This window comes from Aquarana catesbeiana, linkage group LG08 (assembly GCF_042186555.1).
Source record: "Aquarana catesbeiana isolate 2022-GZ linkage group LG08, ASM4218655v1, whole genome shotgun sequence".
NCBI classification, from domain to species: Eukaryota; Metazoa; Chordata; class Amphibia; order Anura; family Ranidae; genus Aquarana; species Aquarana catesbeiana.
The window spans coordinates 163,143,113-163,165,416 of NC_133331.1; positions in this window are offsets into that span (position 1 = coordinate 163,143,113).

The window sequence follows — 22,304 nt, forward strand, 5'->3', positions numbered from 1 at the left end:
TCTACGGATCCATACGGGCTGAGGTTTCCTTTATAATTGATTGTCGTCCCACAATCTTCTCGCCCGTATACCATACGTCATACATGCATGTTTACCAATACACCTTTACTACTACCCACCACGGTCCGTGGGTGCATCAGCCCTGAGTGTTCGTTTTTAATTGCCTGTCTTGGCACTGCAGGTTGCTCGGGCTCGCTTACATACACTAGGGTGGTATTGTCATTAGGTTCACATTCACGCGCTATTGGTCTTGTCATTTCTGCACCTACAGCCTCATACTTAGTCAGGTACGAAGGGGTGTTGTTCATAGGTTGGTTGTCTGTTCTCTTTTCTCTAGTTTGTGTTTCCTTAGTTCAGGGCAGGATGCACGTTCCGGAAGCAACAATTTGCATTCATCTCTCCATCGTGGCATGGGGGTTCAGTGCATGGTAGCACCACATCAGGTAAGGGTGGGACCATACCAAACTCATAGCTGAGTTTTATCTCTGGTGTACTCCTTTCCCGGCCTCAGCTGGGGGGGCAGTATTTTTTTTTTAGGTTGTTATTCCTAACTCCATCCCAACCTCTTCCATCTCCCAGCAGAACATGTTTCCATGCAGGATTCTTAACCCAGTTTCATGCGGTACGCTATGCGCTCTTACGTCCATGCTATAATTGTTAGTCAGGATGGAGGGGATCATAGCTCATCATCTGGAGTGTAGGTGTCAGCTGCGACCCCGGCTCCTGCTCTTCTCTGTGCGGCTGCAGGCGATGTTGGCATTTCTTCACTGTGCCATGTGGAACTAGGGGCTAGCCTGGTCACAGGCGACCAGTCTGGCCTATGGTTCTTTATCCAGAGTATTCCGAGGGCTTCTATCAAAGGTGGGAAGGTTCATAGGTTCATGTCTCTGGCTTTTCGCTGCATATTGCCTCTGCATTTTGGCCATCTGCCAACACTATCAAGTATCTATCAGGTGACCAGCATTTCAGGCTCCTACAAAACTCCTGTTAGTCGGTCCAATTTTTGCAACTCACCCTCTCTAAGCTTTGATAGTCAGGGTAGTCAGGGATGTTCTCTTGGCTACCAGTTACCGGCCAGGTTTTGTGGTGTTTCAGACTTTCTGTCTCCTACCCCTGGCACGGTTACCAGTTAGTGCTCTAGGCAATCCTCTTTTGCTACGCTCACAACTTCTCCATGTTTAGAATAGAGGGACAAGCTAGGGGTTCATGGTCATTACCGTACTGCAGGCACGATATCGGATTTAAGTATACGTCTTTCTCTGCAATTTTCCTCTGGTCAGCTCTTTCTCCCTCCCCATGCATCCTCTCACCACGAACAGTTTGTTCTCATGTCCAGGTTTACCTTCCTAATTAGGCTCATATCTTAAACCCCTTTTAAGATATCGGAGGCAACTTTGTGGGTCCCAAACAGGGGGTCCCTTCTTTCATCATCAGGTACATGGGGCGCTGGAGTTCCTCCTGTTTTAGCTGTTTCATATGTAATCCCCTTTTGTAGGCTTCCAGGCTGTCGCTATTTCTGGATGGATGGCTGTTGCTGGCCCCTTGAAGCTTTCACATCACACCTACTTTGTCTCTTTATGCCCTCTTTTAGGCATACTGACCAGCCAGGCCAAGGCACACCTCAGGTCTTGGTAGTTAGGATTATCGCATTTCCAAGTGACTACAAATATATACAGTCAGTCTAATATATATATATACATATATACAGTATCTCACAAAAGTGAGTACACCCCTCACATTTTTGTAAATATTTTATTATATCTTTTCATGTGACAACACTGAAGAAATGACACTTTGCTACAATGTAAAGTAGTGAGTGTACAGCTTGTATAACAGTATAACAGTGTCAATTTGATGTTCCCTCAAAATAACTCAACACACAGCCATTAATGTCTAAACCGCTGGCAACAAAGGTAAGTACACCCCTAAGTAAAAAATGTCTTAATTGGGCCCAAAGTGTTAATATTTTGTATGGCCACCATTATTTTTCAGCACTGCCTTAACGATCTTGGGCATGGAGTTCACCATAGCTTCACAGGTTGCCACTGGAGTCCTCTTCCACTCCTCCGTGACGACATCATGGAGCTGGTGGATGTTAGAGACCTTGCGCTCCTCCACCTTCCTTTTGAGGATGCCCCACAGATGCTCAATAGGGTTTAGGTCTGGAGACATGCTCAGCCAGTCCATCACCTTTACCCCCAGCTTCTTTAGCAAGGCAGTGGTCATCTTGCAGATGTGTTTGGGGTCATTATCAAGTTGGAATACTGCCCTGCGGCCCAGTCTTCAAAGGCAGGGGATCATGCTCTGCTTCAGTATTTCACAGTACATGTTGGCATACATGGTTCCCTCAATGAACTGTAGCTCCCCAGTGCCGGCTGCACTCATGCAGCCCCAGACCATGACACTCCCACCACCATGCTTGACTGTAGGCATGACACACTTGTCTTTGTACTTCTCACCTGGTTGCCGCCACACACGCTTGACACCATCTGAACCAAATAAGTTTATCTTGGTCTCATCAGATCACAGGACATGGTTCCAGTAATCCATGTCCTTAGTCTGCTTGTCTTCAGCAAACTGTTTGCGGGCTTTCCTATGCATCATCTTTAGAAGAAGCTTCCTTCTGGGATGACAGCCATGCAGACCAATTTGATGCAGTGTGGTGCGTATAGTCTGAGCACTGGCAGGCTGACCCCCCACCCCTTCAACCTCTGAAGCAATGCTGGCAGCACTCATACGTCTATTTCCCAAAGACAACCTCTGGATATGACGCTGAGCACATGCCCTCAACTTCTTTGGTCAACCATGGCGAGGCCTGTACCTGAGTGGAACCTGTCCTGTTGAACCGCTGTATGATCTTGGCCACCGTGCTGCTGCTCAGTTTCAGGGTCTTGGCAATCTTCTTATAGCCTAGGCCATCTTTATGTAGAGCAACAATTATTTTTTTTCAGATCCTCAGAGAGGTCTTTGCCATGAGGCGCCATGTTGAACTTCCAGTGACCAGTATGAGTGAGTGAGAGCGATAACACCAAATTTAACATACCGCCTCCCCATTCACACCTAATGCCACGTACACACGACCGGACTTTCTGACGGAGTTCCGACGGAGTTCCGATGAAACGGACTTGCCTACACATGATCACACCAAAGATCGTTCGTTTAGAACGCAATGATGTACAACGGGACTATAAAAATGAAGTTCAATAGCCAGTAGCCAATAGCTGCCTTTGTGTCGTTTTTGGTCCGTCGGACTAGCATACAGACGAACGGTTTTCCCGATAGGGATTGAGTCCGTCGGAAAGATTTGAAACATGTTCTATTTCTAGGTCCGTGAGAATTTTAGAAAGAAAAAGTCAGATGAAGCTCACACACGATCGCAATGTCCGACGGAATGATTCCGTTGGACCTTTTCTGACGGAAAGTCCGGTCTTGTGTACGCAGCATTAGACCTTGTAACATTAACGAGTTACATGACTCCGGGGAGGGCTAATTGGGCCCAATTTGGACATTTTTACTTTAGGGTGTACTCACTTTTGTTGCCAGCAGTTTAGACATGAATGGCAGTGTGTTGAGTTATTTTGAGGGGACAGCAAATTTACACTGTTATACAAGCTATACACTCACTACTTTACATTGTAGCAAAGTGTAATTTCTTCAGTGTTGTCACATGAAAAGATATAATAACATATTTACTTCAGGTGTTGTACACAGTATCTAATACAGTGTGTACAGTGTCGACTACACTTCTGGTGGTCTACACATACAGTGCAACCGTAGTACAGTTGTTAATACAGTGCAGGCAGTGTACACAGTATCTAATACAGTATGTACAGTTTCTACTACACTTGTGGTGGTGTACACAGTATAAAATACAGTGCAACCGTTGTACAGTTTCTAATACAGTGCAGGCAGTGTACACAGTATCTAATATAGTGTGTACAGTTTCTACTACACTTCTGGTGGTGTACACAATACAGTTCAGCCGTAGTACAGTTGTTAATACAGTGCAGGCGGTGAACACAGTATCTAATAGAGTGTGTACAGTTTCTACTACACTTCTGGTGGCGTACACAGTACACAATACAGTGCAGCCATAGTACAGTTGCTAATTCAGTGCAGGCGGTGTACACAGTATCTAATAAAGCGTGTACAGTTTCTACTACACTTTTGGTGGTGTACACAGTACACAATACAGGGCAGCCATAGTACAGTTGCTAATGCAGTGCAGGCAGTGTACACAGTATCTAATACAGTGTGTACAGTTTCTACTACACTTCTGGTGGTGTACACAGTACACAATACAGTGAAGCCGTTGTACAGTTGCTAATACAGTGCAGGTGGTGTACACAGTATCTAATACAGTGTGTACAGTTTCTATTACACTTCTGGGGGTGTACACAGTATAAAATACAGTGCAGCCATTGTACAGTTTCTAATACAGTGCAGGCAGTGTACACAGTATCTAATACAGTGGGTACAGTTTCTACTACACTTCTGGTGGTGTACACAGTATCTAATACAGTGTAGTGTGGTGTTGCAAAACAAAATATACATTGTGTCCGGAAGGCCACCAAGGAGAGGCAGATGCTCACAGGCCTCTAAAAGAGGGCAAGCAGCCTCTGTGTCTACAGTCAATAGTGCTGGTCGTGGACATGGTACATCCTCTGCAGGTGGCCGTGGGGCACACTTGTCCTTTTTTTTTACTGCTGCCCGTGTCATTGAGCCATCACATGCAGAAGAGTTGGTGGAGTGGATAACAAAGCTGTCCTGATCCTCCTCATCCTCTGTCACCCAGGCTCAGAGTAGTTTGCCTCCCAACGCAGCTGCCAAAGCGGCCTATTCCACCGGCTCCTTGTCCACAGTCACTCTTTCCGTAGCCCCACAATCATGCATGGAGGAGTCTCCAGAATTCTTCGACCAGTGTCAGGTACATGCTGCTGGAGGATGCGCAGCGATTTGAAGGCTCCAATGTTGGTTCCCAGGTTGAGGAAGGGAGTAACGTGAGCCTAGAGAGAGGGGGTGCCCAAGAAGGACAAAAAACTGGCAGTCATGTTCCTCCAGCTGCAGCATATTGCCAAGTTTGCTCCAGTGATGAGGAGGGAGGGGATGATGAGATCACTGACTGTACTTGGGTGCCTGAGAGAAGAGAGGAGGAGGAGGCACAACTCCAACGAGGCAGGATGTCCTCTAGGGGGACAGCTTAAGGGCAGCCACCCTATTGCATCACACCGCAGATCTCCGCAGGTGCAGGGCGCTGCTGACTCCCCAGTGACTTTTAAAAGTTTCTTGGTTTTTTGACACGTGTGCAGCAGATCGCACCGTTGCTATTTGCAACCTATGTCTGAAGCGGATCAAGAGTGGCCAGAACAGCAGCCGCTTGGGCACCACATGCTTGACCAGACATATGACGACCTGCCATGCAGTCAGTTGGCAACAGCACTTGAAAGACTCACATCAAAGAAAAATGTGACAAAAAAAATGGAACACCTCCTTGCTCCTCTTCTGGGATCTCCAACCCTACTATACCTCCAGTCCTCTCAAAAACCTGCACTGAGAGGAATGAAGGTATAGCAAGAGGTGTCCCAAGTACTTGCAGCCAATCTGCTAGCAGTACACTACCATCTGATTTTAGCAGGCAAATTTCCCTACCCCAGTTGCTGAACTGTAAAAAAAAATTCGGTCCCAGCCATGCACATGCTCAGCGTCTAAATGCTAGCTTGGTCAAATTGCTAGCACTGCAACTGCTGCCTTTTCAGCTGGTAGACTCTGCCCCCTTTCATGAATTTGTGGAATGTGCTCTACCTCAGTGGCAGGTTCCAAAACGCCATTTCTTTTCACGGCAGGCCATTCCGGATCTCTACTGACATGTGGGAGCCAATGTTTGGCCTTGTTGGACAGGGCGGTCAGCAGTAAGGTGCATATTACTGCTGAGTCATGGTCTAGCAGGCATGGGCAGGGACATTACCTTTCCTTCACGGTGCACTAGATAACTATACTGGCAGCTGGGAAGGATGCAGGACAGGGTTCAGTGTTGTTGGAGCTTGTTCTGCCACCTCGCCTCCAAAATGCTAGTGGTGATTCTGCCACAGCTCTCTCCACTTCCCCCTCCTCTTCTTCCTCTATGGTCTCTTTTGCAGTTTAGTCTTCTGAACCAGCGGTGCTCCGTAAGCATTCAAGGGGCTACGCAAGCAGTCAGGCTTAAAGATGCCATGCTGTGCTTGAGTTGGTCTGCTTAGGGGACAGGAGCCACACTGGGGCAGAGATTCTGTCAGCTCAGCCAGGAGTGGTTGTATGTGACAATGGCACCAACCTTCTCTCTGCCCTCCGACAGAGAAACTTGACCCATGATCCATGTTTGGCACACGTCCTGAATTTGGTGGTGCAGCGGTTCTTGAGCAGGTACCCTGGCTTACAGGACCTCCTGAGGCAGGCCAGAAAAGTCTGTGGTCATTTCCGCCGGTCATACAATGCCAGTGCTTGGCTGGAAGACATTCAAAGAGAATGCAACCTGTCCACCAACCGCCTCATTTGTAACATGCCCACCAGATGGAACTTTACATTGGCAATGCTGCAGCGGCTGCACACACAGCAGAAGGCCATCAATGAGTACCTGTGTGAGTATGGCACCAGGACAGTGTCAGGAGAGCTTGGCTTCTTTTCGCCACGCCAGTGGTTACTTACCAAGAATGCATGCACTGTCCTGTCATCATTTGAGGAGGCCACAAGGATGGTGAGCAGCGACAATGCATGCATCAGTGAGAGCACACTCTTCATGGAATCATGGACAGGGCACTTGAGGCAGAACAGCGGAAGGAAGAGGAGGAGAAGGATTGTGTCAGTATGGATGTAGAGGATAACACTCAGTAGCAGTCTTCAAGGGATGGTTTTCAGTCCCCAAAAATCCAAGGAGTTGTGTATAGCTGGGCGGAGGTAATTACGGATCATGTGATCCTTAGTGACCCAGAGGACTCAGAATCGAATGCCTCTGCAAACTTACGCTGCATGGCCTCCCTGATTCTGCAAAGATTGCGAAAGCACCCTAAGATTCGTGGTATCAAGGAGAGGGATCATTACTGGCTGGCAACCCTTCTTGATCCACGTTACAAGGGTAAGGTTGCAGAATTCATCCTGCCTTCACAGAGGGAGCAGAGGATGAAACATCTTCAGGAGGCCTTGAAGAAAGGTTTGTGCAATGCATTTCCAGACCCTGGGAGGTTACAATTTCCTGGTGCTGGACAAAGTGTTGATGAGGCTTCATTCAGTCAGAGGAAGAGCGGTGGAGAAGGTGGCCGGCTGACCAATGCCTTTAAACAATTTTTCAGTCCTCAGTGCCAAGATCTGATCGGTTCAAGCAACCATCGCCAGTGTCTGCATTACATGGTGCAGGAATATCTAGAGGCAAGAGCAGACTTGGAGACCTTTCCAACAGAGCATCCACTGGGTTACTGGGTCTTGAGGATGGACCACTGGCCAGAACTTGCTCAATATGCAATTGAGCCACTGGCCTGTCCTGCATCCAACATGCTTTCTGAACGCACATTCAGTGCTGTTGGAGGGTTTGTAATGGATCAGAGAGTGTGCCTGTGCACAGACTCTGTTGATAGGCTCACATTCATGAAAATGAATCAGTCTTGGATCAGCAGCTATCAAGCACCTGATGCTGATGTAACTGATTGAATTTGCTATGGATGTGGGATCCCTTGAAGACTGCCTATGCTGACTATCCTATTCCTCCTCAATCTCGATGATGCTAGCTTCCAACAATATTTTTGGTTTAGGGCACCACCACCCAAGGCCCAATTTTTCTGCCCCTGTTTAACAGGGGCATGTAATTACAATTTTTGATATAATATGTCAATGCAAGGCTCGTTCCTGCGCCCAACAAGAGTATCTGTGAGGGGTTACAGTGTTGTGGCACCACCACCACCAACCAAGGCCCAATTATTCTGCCCCAGTTCTGTTAAACTGGGCATGTAATTACAATTTTTGATATAATATTTCAATGCAATTTTTCAAAGCCCAATTTTTCTGCCCCTGTTTAATAAGGGCATGTCATTACAATTCTTGATATAATATTTCACAGCAGGGCTCGTCCTTGAACCCAACAAGAGTAACTGCGAGGGCTTACAGTGTTCTGGTACCACCATCACCACCAAAGGCCCAATTTTCTGCCCCTGTTTAACAGGGGCATGTAATTTCAATTTTTGATATAGTATTTCACAGCAGGGCTTGTTCCTGCGCCTACCTAGAGTAACTGTGAGGGCTTAAAGTGTTCTGGTGCCACCAACACCTAAGGCCCAATTTTCTGCAGAGTATATAGGGCAGACCATATAGTATATATACTGCTGTTCAGAGTATGTAGTGCCTGGGGGCCTGGGGAACCCAACGCCATTTTTTTTTAAATTTGGGTGTGGGTTACCCTTAATACCCATACCAGACCCAAAGGGCCATGCCATTTTTTTCAATGATTTTCATCTATATTGCTGGTACCCGACAATACATTACAGCCAGGAGTAGTTTTAAATTACATTTTTTCCTGTAGAAATGTTATTTTCCTGTGGTATTGTTCTAAACATGGGAAAAATGCGCTACTTTACAAGCATACTAAGGACACCCCCCAGGCATGATATTTAAGGGAATATTTCATTTTTATTGTTTCACTTTAAGCATTATTAACCACTTCAGCCCCGGAAGATTTTACACTCCTTCCTGACCAGAAAACTTTTTGCAATTCGGCATTGCGCGGTCATGCGACGTTGCACCCAAACAAAATTGACGTTCTTTTTTTCTCCTTGAACCCTCTTCATGGTACTGCCCCCAGAGTCTCACCTCTGGTCCAACGCCAGTCCTCTTCTGGATTAAAAGGTTTGCCAAGCATTATTCAACCAACTTTCTGGGAGCTAAGGGTATCATGGACATGCCGCTGAGGGTGTACCGCCGGCCTGGGCTCACAGGCGAATATTGCAGAAAACGGTATTCATGTCACTATGTTATGTATGTATGTATATATGGAAATTAAAAAAAAAATCAATGCAAGAAGGGGCTCTATATACATATACATACATACATACATACATACATACACACACCCAGATTCTCTGCATTTTCTAACGATATTAACCACTTCAGCCCCGGAAGGATTTATCCCCATCAGGATCAGGGGATCCTGATGAAGTCACGTGTTGTGTGACGTCACACGTAGGGACAGGACAGGCACTCTATGCTGACTGATGCTTACGAGCTCGCCGCTCGTCAGAGATAAGCCGTCTTTGATCTGTGTTACGTGAGTACCCTATACTGTTTGCATAAAACCGATTTTGGTCATACAATACTACACTATCTGGGACCCTCTTTTTTCTATTTGTGCCCCCTGTACTTTCTGAGGGACTAAGTTCTTGGATAAGGAATCCGGGTCTAAGAATAGAGGAAAAGGCTGCTATTTCCAGAAATGGTTATATGCTGATACCTTATTACTTTAAGGTAAGGGGCCATTACCTATTATGCCCCGTACACATGATCGGACATTGATCGGACATTCCGACAACAAAATCCGACGGATGTTGGCTCAAACTTGTTTTGCATACACACGGTCGCAGAAAGTTGTCGGAAAATCCGATCATTCTGAACGCGGTGACGTAAAACACGTACGTCGGGACTATAAATGGGGCAGTAGCCAATAGCTTTCATCTCTTTATTTATTCTGAGCATGCGTGGCACTTTGTGCGTCGGATTTGTGTACACATGATCGGAAATTCCGACAACGGATTTTGTTGTCGGAAAATTTTATAGCAAGCTCTCAAACTTTGTGTGTCGGAAAATCCGATGGAAAATGTGTGATGGAGCCTACACACGGTCGGAATTTCTGACAACATGGTCCTATCACACATTTTCCGTCGGAAAATCCGACCGTGTGTACAGGGCATAAGTGTGTGGTCTTTGCACGAAGAGGAGCACTATCTTTCGTTTATTAAAGCACTTCACTATAGTATGTGCACATCAGAACGCTGATTCACCTTGAAGGAGTATTTCCATATGTTTGTGTTCACCTATTTTTGCATTTGGATATTATGGACTGTTTGAAATATTTTGTCACCTGGACTTTTGTGCTGCACTAGACACTTTGTTTTTACTGTACGCTTGCTGTGTGCATGTCACGCACAGCATCTTACTGTTTACACTGCATGTTTTGCACTTTACACAGGAAGTTGTTTCCCTGCAGAGTTTTGCACATTTTCTGTATTGCAGATGTTCTTTTTAGCATATATTTTATTAAGTATACTCGTTAGTGCTATTTATGTATTTTGTGATTGCACTTTGCACTTGTAACACTTCTGCAATTGTTTTTCTATATTATCTGTCATATATTATTTACTTTTTGTCACTGCTATTAGTCGTTATTTACCCCATGGGGTTCTTTTTGCTCTTAGTGTTTTACCCCACTAGCACTGTCACTTTAGCTTACTTAATTTTCTTGCTGGATTAGCACAGCACCACCCCCCCATTCCATTTTACTGATTATTAGGGTCTGGTTGGACCCTATTCGGTGCAGGCAGCTCTTCCACTCACTCCGCTTTATTATACATGATAGCGCAGGAATAACTACTATATACTTTTTTAAAAATAGCGCTAATTTTGAAAAAACTAAATTTTTTTTACTTTTTGCTATAATAAATTTCCGCCAAAATTATATAAAAAAAATTTTTTATTCCTCAGTTTAGGCTGATATGTATTCTTCTACATATTTTTGGTAAAAAATATCGCAATAAGCGTATATTGATTGGTTTGCGCAAAAGTTATAGGGGATAGTTTTATGTCATTTTTATTATTATTTTTTTTTTACAAGTAATGGTGGCGATCTGCGATTTTTATCGGGACTGCGACATTATGGCAGACACATTGGACAATTTTGACACATTTTTGGGACCATTGGCATTTATACAGCGATCAGTGCTATAAAAATGCATTGATTACTGTAAAAATGTCACTGGCAGGGAAGGGGTTGACACTAAGGGGCGATCAAGGGGTTAATTGTGTTCCCTGGGGGGTGATTCTAACTGAAGGGGGAGGGGACTGTGCAGGGGAGATGACAGATCGCTGTTCAAACTCTGTATGAACAGACGATCTGTCTCTTCTCCCCTCAGAAAACCGGAAACTGTGTGTTTACACACACAGATCTCGGTTTTCCGTGTGTCAGCCGCAATCACAGGAGCCCGGCGGTGATTGTGACCGCCGGGCGCTCGCATTGGCTTCGGGAGTTAGCAGCAGGCGCCCCTAGTGACCACAGGGCGAAGCGACGTAACATAACGTCGCTTCGCTCAGCTGTGCCATTCTGCCGCAGTGCAGCTGCGGTGGCTGGTCGGCAAGGGGTTAAAATCACCCAAAAAAATGTTCCATTGATACATGTCCCCTGGGGCAGGACCCGGGTCCCCAAACACTTTTTATGGCAATAACATTAAAATTAGCACTTTTGATTTTTCACGTTCGTGTCCCATAGACTTTAACGGTGTTCGCGTGTTCGAACAACTTTTTTGCCTGTTCACATGTTCTGCTGCGAACCGAACCGGGGGTGTTCGGCTCATCCCTTTTTCCCTACTAAAGAAAATATATTAATTTTGAAAGTCTAGCTTCAAATATAAATTTACAAACTACTATCAACAGCAAACATGTTTTGTGAGTAATTTTTATGAATGAAGTGAGATAGCACTTAGAGAGTAAACAGCATGTTGTACTTCAGTAGTCTGCCACCTTGAGAAGACAGGCTTTTATGGTTTGCTAAATGCAATGAAAGGAATACAAATACCTGGCTATCTTTCTTAATAAAAGATTTGAAAAATGATCTAGTTTTATAATGACACAATACCATACATTTCATTCCATTCACCTGCTTAAAAGTAGAACACTCATGTATGCTTGTATTTGAATACAGCAAGCACATGTGCAAAAAGTATAATACCACAACTCCTAGCTCATAAATGCAGAATTGCAACAGAGTTTTCAGACAAACATGAGAACAATACCAAAATTCCAAAGAGATCAAATAGGTGGTATCTGAATTGCAGGAGCTTTTGTCCCTAATACTGAAAAAAAACACGTGAGGCTGATTTAAAAAAGGAGTTGAGAACCTTCACACAATAAATTGTGTAAATATTCACTACAAATATCTAATGCCGCGTACACACGAGCAGACTTTTCGACCGGACTGGCCTGACGGACTATCCGACGGACTTTCGGCGGATTTCCAACGGACTTTCCCAACGAACAGACTTGGCTACACACGATGACACTAAAGTCCGACGGATTCGTACGTGATGACATACGACCGGACTAAAATAAGGAAGTTGATAGCCAGTAGCCAATAGCTGTCCTAGTGTCGGTTTTCGTCCGTTGGACTAGCATACAGACGAGCAGACTTTTCTATAGGAACTGAGTCCGGCGGAGTTCCGACGTAAAGATTTGAAACATGTTCTAAATCTAAAGTCCGTCAGATTTTCGTCCGAAAAAGTCCGCTGCAGGTCCGATGAAGCCCACACATGGTCGAATTGTCCACCGGACTCAGTCCGTTGGACCAGTCCGGTCGAAAAGTCCGCTCGTGTGCACGCGGCATAATTATGTGACGAGCAAATCCCTGTTTACGTATTGCATCTGCACACGACTGGATAATTGAAATGAATTTACAAACAATTTATTTTTCAGGTTCTCTAGTAAATTGGCCTTTATGTGTCAAGTTATTTACTTTAAGGAGAATATTTGACAAAATATATCAATAAAGAGGAACAATGGCTCTTGTATCCAGTCTTGGGGAAAAAAAGATGTGCTATGAGCTTTACAAAATTGAAATTTGTGGCAGGACTGTTATTTGGAAACTACTGTACTTGTATCCAAGGCCAAAGCTAAGACACATAAGGTGTAAAGGGCTACCATTAGAAAACTACTTATATCCATGTAAACTCCTATATCTTTCCCCTTTTTCCTACATGCAGATAGCTTACATTTGAAGAATGTAAAGGATGCCTTCAAACCACAACTTTTTTTGTAAATGGTTAAAAGTGATAAAAGATCTGTAACTGAATGCCTGAGATTTTTGTGGGACTCATTGGGGGTGATGATTGTTTTGTACAGTCCTCTATTGACACTATGTCCATGTCTCCATATTCCAGGATGACATGCTTTGGCACACCCCTAAGCAAATTCATAAGTGGTTTCTCAAACACCAGATTAAAGTCAAACTTCTTCCATGGTGCACCACTCATCAGATATATTTTTATGGGAAGTTGTGAAGCAGAGAGCACAAAGTCTTCCTTCTTTATCCCTCAAAGAGCAGAAGAAAGGTTCTGTAGCCCAATACACACAATTCAAGACTTTTAAATGATCATGTTCCAAGAAGGGCTGCAGCTATTCTATTTCCCCTAATCCTTATTAGATCAATTATATTAACGTGTTTTACTAGGTCTAATTTTTTCCACCCTGTTTAATTGTTATTATTATTATTATACAGGATTTATATAGCGCCAACAGTTTTTGCCATGCTTTACAACATGAGAGCAGACAATACAGTTACAATATAATTCAATACAGGAGGAATCAGGGGACCCTGCTTGTTAGAGCTTACAATATAGAATGGAGAGTCAAGTGATACAAAAGGTAGTAACTGTGGGGGATGATCTGATGGTGAAAATAAAAGTACAGTTGTTAGGTAGTGTCGGCTCAGCTTCTTTGAATAGAATGGTTTTCAGGGATTGCCTAAGCAAACAGAGTAGGAGATAGTTGGAGAGATTGGGGTAGGGAGTTCCATAGGATAGGAGAGGCTCTGGAAAAGTCATGGAGGTGAGCATGGGAGGAGATGACAAGGGATTTAGAGAGCAGGAGGTCTTGGGAGGAACGAAGAGAACAATTTGGTTGGTATTTTAAAACAAAGTTATTGATGTAGCTGGGGGCAGAGTTTTGGATGGCTTTGTAAATTGTTGTTAGTATTTTGAATTGAATTCATTGGGTGAGTGGAAGCCAGTGGAGGGATTGACAGAGGAGTGGCAGACACTGAACAATGTTAATGGAAACAAATTTTCATGGCTCCTTTGCATTGCCCATTTTTCCTAATTTTTGGGTGTCCTCTTGTCTTATTCTAACAAAACTGTTCAAAGACTAGATTCACATTATCACCTGTTTAGGTTCAAGAGACCAAGAGAAAAGCAACAAAGATATCAGTAGCTTGTTCCTTTTCCTGACAGGGCTCAACCATGGATGAGATGCTGATTTTGTCTCATGACAAATGTAACTATGACAACAGAGTAGGAATTGCACTATGCGTTTATCCTGTAATGATGAGATAGAAAAAGATAAAGAATTATTTAAATGCATATAGGCTTCTATGGGCAGCAAGAGACTGCTGTCCTTATGTAGTTTTTTGAAAACTCCTGGGGCACAGGAATTTGTTGAACGGATTATAGTGAAAATTCAGGGCAGAGCAGGAATGGAAATCTAAGCACAGGCAGGTACACAGCAAAGCAAGTTCAGGGGCAAGGGAGACAGACAAGAGTATACCATGGTGCCAGTTGATGGAAAATAGCTCTTACCAAAGTGCGGGGACAAGGCATGCCTGGTCTTTGCCAAAGCTGTGAAGAATAGTCTAATGCAGCAGGACAACTCCCAGAATGGAGGTCACAGGAATGTCCAGCTGTATGACCGTAGACAAAAAGCAAGACAAAATACAGTGTAAGTATAAAGCATAATGAGGGTGTTAGCATGCCTTTTATATAGCAAGAGTAATATCTGCAGCAGTTTTCCAACAAATTATGGACCCATCTACAGCCAAAAGGTATGAAGCCATGCTGCAGATACAGAAAAACAGTTTCTAAAAAAGAAAAAAGTCAAAAAAGCATATAGAATGGCTACTAACAGTGTTTCATCAATTTTTTCAGTAGCTAATCTGGCAAACCAGAATTGCCAGTCCTGCAAGTTTAAAATGAATTTGCTGCTTATTAGTGATGGTGCAGGGAAGAGTATATAAGAGCCCAGACCATACCCATCAACAGATGATTGGAAATAGAAAAATCAAAAAGCTCAATGTACTTCAATGTACTATAATGTACTAACATAGATGATGATACAGAAAGAACACAAGAGAGCAAATTTTAGTAATACACTGCACTTAATTAGAAATCTATACAAGACTAAGCTGATTAAAGACTAGAAGATTCAAGACTATTCAAGATGTACCTTGGTGGAATACCTGAAAGCTATAGGAGAACAAACAAAGTAGACATGCGCAATTCGTTTCGTTCTGAATTCGTTTTTCAACTAAATTCGACAAATTCATTAATTCAGAAATATTTAAATTAACGTAAACCCGTTTAACAAATTTTTACAAAAATTCAAAAATGTGAAATTTCGAAAATCCAAATATCCAAAACTGTGAAAATCCGAAAATTCAAAAATTCAAAAATAAGAATGAAAATCGGAAAATTCAAAAGAACGAAAATCCGAAAATAAGAACGAAAATCCGAGAATTTGAAAACCCGAAATAATAACTAATAACAATAACTATTACTAACTAATTAACTAATAAATTATAGGTATTGGAATTTTCTTTCAAATTTGGCTGTTAGTGATTGCAACAAATATGAATTAATTTGAAGTTACAAATTATCCGAAATAACGAATGCCGATCTAAATGAATGGAATGTAACAAATTAATAATAATAAATAATAATAAAAACTTTTTATTATTATTATTTATTATTATTAATTTGTTACGTTCCATTTGTTTATATGTACCATTCGTTATTTTGGATAATTCATAACTTCGGATAAGTTTGTTACGTTCACTAACAGCCAAATTTTGCTCTGTTCTTACAGTACCTAGTTCCTTCACAGCAAAGTTGGTGAACTCTGCTGGTATCACCTGCTTTTAATATAATCAGCTGCATGGCTTGTTCCTGCCAACCTAGCAATCTTTCATACTGCAGCCAATCAGAGCAGCAACCCTCCCCTCGGACTGCAGCCTATTAGGGAAGCTTCCCCCTCTTGCCTTGTCTATTTAAGCTTGGTGCAGATCTCAGCTTGCTGCCTGAGCAACACTTCTGCAGGTTAGATGCCAAACCTGTACCTATCTGCTATCCAGCCTGATTGCCATTGATTGCCCTGCACTGACCTCTGTGTTTGTTTTCTGGTTATTAGAGTTTACCATCTTCTCTGACCTTTGGTTTTGTCCCTGGCTATATGAGTCCAGTGCCTGCCCTTACCCTTGTCTCTGTTTCTGGTTATCCTAGTCCACTGTTGGACATTACCTCTGAGCTCTATCTTATTTATGTCCGCAGCCAGCTCTGTCCTCTGGACTGTTACCGCAGTAAACCTTACTGCTCCAAATTTACTTCCTGGTACCTGTCTTGACTAAGTCCCTGGTCTTGACTAGGATGAACCTGGGGATCATGACCATCAGGAGCTCTGGTGAAAATCAGCTGGCTTTTAGGCTCCATGCCTTTGGGGGTGCAGCATTACCTGCTGTTACGAGGGACGATCTGTCTGCTTCAGTGAGTGCTGATTCTATTTTCAGGTCTTATCTGAAGTGATCCTAGTTTTAATATCCAAGTCCATCCCCTTCCAGGGTCCTCCAGTGTGGTTCCAAATCCACAAATCCAACTCCCAGGTCTAAACTGCCCAGTGGTGTGCTCCTCTACTATGACCAGCATTTGGACTGCAGTTCTTCGGTATGGTCTCTCATGTGTATCCTTTATAGTGTAACTAGAGGGTCCACTTCTGCATTGTTGGCACCTTGATAGGAAGGTTTTCTACACTGCCATCTATCCTAAAACATCACCAGAAAGATACCTATCAGAAATGTACTATATGGTCCTACTCTTAAATCTAACCTATTGTCAATGAAGAAGCCTATCAAGCATGGATATGCAGGGATACTGAGAGGTGTATTATCAGCTGTATTATCGCAAAAGGAAGCCACATATTTATTAAAGGAAAAAGCACAGATGTACTGTATCAACTGAAGTAAGTGAAGTGGTTATTCACATCTGGCACTGTCATCTTGGATCCAAGAAACATTTATGCCAGTGATATAAAATTGACCCAGGCAGTAACATAATGAAGTCTACCAACTGCATAAATGGAAAATAACTAGGAGATCATTTCTCAAAAGTAGCAACAGCAGAACTTCACAGCCCCTGGACTCAATTCACTCATATCTATGTGGTTCTATGTAAGATCAGACTCCAGGAAAGAAAAGGAACTTTCTCTCATTCATTGATGACTACTCAATGTAAACATAATTACATAGTTAGGTTGAAAATAGACAAATCTAGTTCAACCAAAAAAAAAAAAAATAGAAAACCTCCATATACACTATCCTTTATCCACAGTTGATCTAGAGCAGTGGTTCTCAACCTGGCGGTCGGGACCTCCTCAGGGGTCGAATGATGATTTGCCAGGGGTCACCGAATCCTTGGCTGTTCCTAAAGCCTGCACCACTCTCCCTGCCTTTTTGCAGCCACCCAGTAGGGCTGTCCCTGGAGCCCGCTCACTCAGCCTCTTCGCAGCCACCCATTCAATTCACAGCATGGGTGGGGGGCAGAGACTAGAGGTCAGCTGACTGGTGAGGAATGTAAAGTGGGAGGGCCTGGAGGAGAGAGTAAGAGTAAGAGTAAGAGAAGGAATAAAAATAGAGAATACATGGAAGGGAGAGGAAAAAAGGGGGAGGAACAAAGAAAAAGGGAGAGAAAGAATAAGAGAAAGAATAAAAAAGACGGCTAGAGAGAGGGATGGGGAAAAAAACAAGAAATTAGGATAGAGAGGGATAAATGGGAAAGAAAGAAGGACAAAGAGAAAGAGTGGTACATCCCAAAATGTACCATATGGGGTTTTAATACTATACGAGTGGAAAGGACTCAGGGAGAGCTAAATGTCCATGGGTTAGGGGTGCAAATAACTTGTCTTGCCTTGGGTGCTGACAACCCACGCTACGAAAATAATTTTACTGTTGGGGTCCCCACAACTTGGGAAATTTTATCAAGGGGTCACGGCACCAGAAGGTTGAGAACCACTAATCTAGAAAAAGACATAACAATCCATAAACAAGCATTCTACGGGGGGGGGGGTAGAATTCCCAACTGATCCCCCGGAGGCAATGAGTTGTTCACTGGATCAACTACCTATGGTGTGGTGTTATTACCTATAAATGTTAGCATCCAATTATATTTTGTTCCTTTAGGAATGCATCCAATTCTTTTTTTAGAAAAATCTACTGTGAGCCGGCCAGAACTACAGTATTCATTATTTTCACAGCTCTTACTGTGAAGAGGCCATTCGGTTTGTGTAGGTTATTTCCGTATGTGGAGATTACATCCCTTTTTCTCCAAACATAAAAAGTGCCCCCTTTTCCTCTGTAATGGCTTGAAAGTGAATATCTCAGCACCAAGATCACTATATAGCCCACTTATGTAAACAGTGCTTTATTTTTTACGCAGCAAATATGAAGCTCCAAATAAACTTGCACAATATTTTTCCCAAGTAAGCAACACATTTGGCATAGTGCCTAAAATACTTTGCACAGATAATGGCTGAGAGTAAACAAATAAAACAGAGTACTGTACCATACAATCCAGAACAAAATGGTGTTGCAGAGAGAATAAACTCCACTTTATGTGAAGGTGCCAGAAGCATGCTTTTTGATACATATATGCCAACAACATACTGAGAAGAGGCAATTATGACAGCATGCTAATCCCAAACTGCTTACCCGGATAAGCTAAGGAGAAAGCTCCATATAAGCTATGATACAGAAGAAGCTTGAAATGAAACTCATCAAAATTTTGGGAAGCAAAGCAGACCTATATATTCCTTGTGCTAAGAGGGGGGTATATTTTTCAGCTACAGTGCGTCTCAAGAGGGTTACAGAATCCTATATCCAGACGTCAATAAGTTAAAAATCAGCAGATGTTCCGTTATTAATGAAACACTGTTATGAATGAATCATTGTCCAAACAACAAACTGAGAAAGAAGCCATACCAGTTCTGAAGGAAAATAAACAGGAAATCACTAAAATTTTGATTGGTGTTAGTAGATTATTCTCTAAAATGAAAGAAGCTGAACCACTTGCAACCTCAATTTAAAAATCTGTCATATTCAATGAGGGTATCCCAGCTAGACACTATATATAAAAAGCCAAATATTTCTCTGAAAGTAAGTCCATAGATGCATAGCAAGACTGGTTGCAAAGGGATGCTCACAAAAGCATGGCAAAGGCTATGATTTCACTTTTACTCCCATCACAAAACCTAGAACCTTGCTGACTATGGAGGCCCAACAAAATATGATTGTGAAACATTATGATATTAAAACAGCATTTCTTAACAACGACATTGAATAGGAGTTGTACATGTTACAGCCAGAAGGATAAATACGAGCTAGAGAAGAACATATTGTAAGTTACATAGATCATTATATAGACTTTAACAGTCAGCTGCTATAGCATGGTAATCAAAAATGAACAAAGTCACGGTAGCTTAGGTAAAGTATACAAAGTAAGATGATCAATGTCTGTACTCTAAATATACAGATGGGAAGTAGGTGTTTCTGCCGGTCTGATTATTGCTCATAAAAAAGGATAAGGCTATTACAAAAATGTATACAGCACTCAGTGAGCACTTTGAATGCAAGGATCTAGAATATGTGTCCTACTACCTAGTTATTTAACAACAGTTTAAGGAAGATAGAAGCTTCCTGCTAAATCAAAGTTTAAAAATTGATGTGGTCCTTCAACAGTTTGACATGGGAGAATGCAAAGGTATAAGCAACTCAACGGAAGCTACTTACCTATATAAAGTTGGAAGAAGAATAAGATCTTCTGCATAACCATACCTTCCAACATTTTGAGATGGGAACGAGGGACACCTATTAGCAAAAGTATGTAGGCATAAGACACACACCTTGCCACACCCCTTTAAAGGACAATTATACATAAAAAAAGATTAGTTAAACCCACAAGTGCTTTTTTTTACCACTATTATTCATTGATACTGGCTTTTGACATTTACAAATGCAACAATTTAAAAATTGGATGAAAGGTTTGACACTTTTTGAAGGATGAATAGTCCATTTTGTATACAACTATATAGATGAGACAAAAATGAGGGACAAATGAGGAGGAAAGAGGGACTTTATTTCAAATCAAGGACAGTCCCTCAAAATCAGGGACAGTTGGGAGCTATGCATAACTGTCATGTACCTTGTGGAGGCCAAACTAACGAGAGGGCTCTCTCTGACATCTCCTGTCCTGTTTTTCCCCTGACATGGTAGACAGGATTTGACAGGACACAGAGTGGTAAGGGCGCCTGTAGGAAGTCTTGACCAGCAGAAGAACTAGGTCTCTCAGAGCAGTAGAAGCTGACAAACTGGAACTCTAGATGTCATCACAGAGCTTGTGGAAGCTGGAGGCAGAAATGTGGCCAGACAGGCAGAAATTGGCATTGTCCCAATGCGCATGCACAGTTCTTTGGGCAGGGACATGAACTTGTTTTTCCTGATACTAACAATGAACAGTACAGACTAGGGATGGGCCGAACACCCCCTGGTTTAGGTTCGCACCAGAACACCTCGAACAGGCAAACATTTTTAGCGAACCCTATTAAAGTCTATGGGACACGAACATGAAAAATTAAAAGTCCTAATTTTAAAGGCTTATATGCAAGTTATTGCCATAAAAAATGTATGGGAACCCGGGTACTGCCTTAGGGGACATGTATCAATGCAAAAAAAAAAAGTTTTTAGAATTATAGATTTTTCAGGAGAAGAGATTTTAACCACTTGCCGACCGCCTAACGCAGATATACTGCGGCAAAATGGCATGGGCAGGCAAAATCACGTACCTGGTACAAGATCTGCCTCCCGCGGGCTGGGGGTGCATCGCGCACCCCCCCCCCGGGGCCCGAGACGGTTGGCTTCGTTACGGGAGCGATACAGGCTGAGGGGGAGGCCCCTCATTCGTGGCCACCCCCTCGCGATGGCTATCCACGAATGAAATTGTTCCTCTGCTGCTGTATAGTAAACAGCGGCAGAGGAAGTGATGTCATCGCTCCTCAGCTCGGTATTTTCCGTTCCGGCGCAGAGGAGAGAAGACATCTGAGTGAGTTGCACAACACAACACACACAGTAAAACACACCAGGCACACAGTACACCCCCCATCACCCCCGATCATCCCCCAATAACCCCCAATCACCCCCCCCCCTGTCATAGTGACACCAAGCAGTTTTTTTTTTTCTGATTACTGCATTGGTCTCAGTTTGTGACAGTTAGTGTGGTAGGGCAGTTAGTGTTAGCCCCCTTTAGGTCTAAGATACCCCCCTAACCCCCCTAATAAAGTTTTAACCCCTTGATCACCCCCCGTCGCCAGTGTCACTAAGCGATCATTTTTCTGATCGCTGTGTTAGTGTCACTGGTGACACTAGTTAGGGAGGTAAATATTATCATAAAACATCAGCGTTTTATAGTGTCAGGGACCCCCATATACTACCTAATAAAGGTTTTAACCCCTTGATTGCCCCCTAGTTAACCCTTTCACCAGTGATCACCGTATAACTGTTACGGGTGACGCTGGTTAGTTAGTTTATTTTTTATAGTGTCAGGGAACCCGCCGTTTATTACCGAATAAAGGTTTAGCCCCCTGATCGCCCGGTGGTGATATAAGTTAGGTTTCTAGGGTCAGATAGGGTCTGCGTCGCCCCAGGCAGCGTCAGGTTAGTGCCAGTACCGCTAACACCTACGCACACAGTATACACCTCCCTTAGTGGTATAGTATCTGAACGGATCAATATCTGATCCGATCAGATCTATACTAGTGTCCCCAGCAGTTTAGGGTTCCCAAAAATGCAGTGTTAGTGGGATCAGCCCAGATACCTGCTAGCACCTGCGTTTTGCCCCTCTGCCTGGCCCAACCCAGCCCACCCAAGTGCAGTATCGATCGATCACTGTCACTTACAAAACACTAAACGCATAACTGCAGCGTTCGCAGAGTCAGGCCTGATACCTGTGATCGCTAACAGTTTTTTGGTAGCGTTTTGGTGAACTGGCAAGGACCAGCTCCAGGCAGCGTCAGGTTAGTGCCAGTAGCGCTAACACCCACGTACGCACTGTGCACCTCCCTTAGTGGTATAGTATCTGAAAGGATCAATATCTGATCAGATCTATACTAGCGTCCCCAGCAGTTTAGGGTTCCCAAAACTGCAGTGTTAGCGGGATCAGCCCAGATACCTGCTAGCACCTGTGTTTTGCCCCTCCGCCCAGCCCAGCCCAGCCCACCCA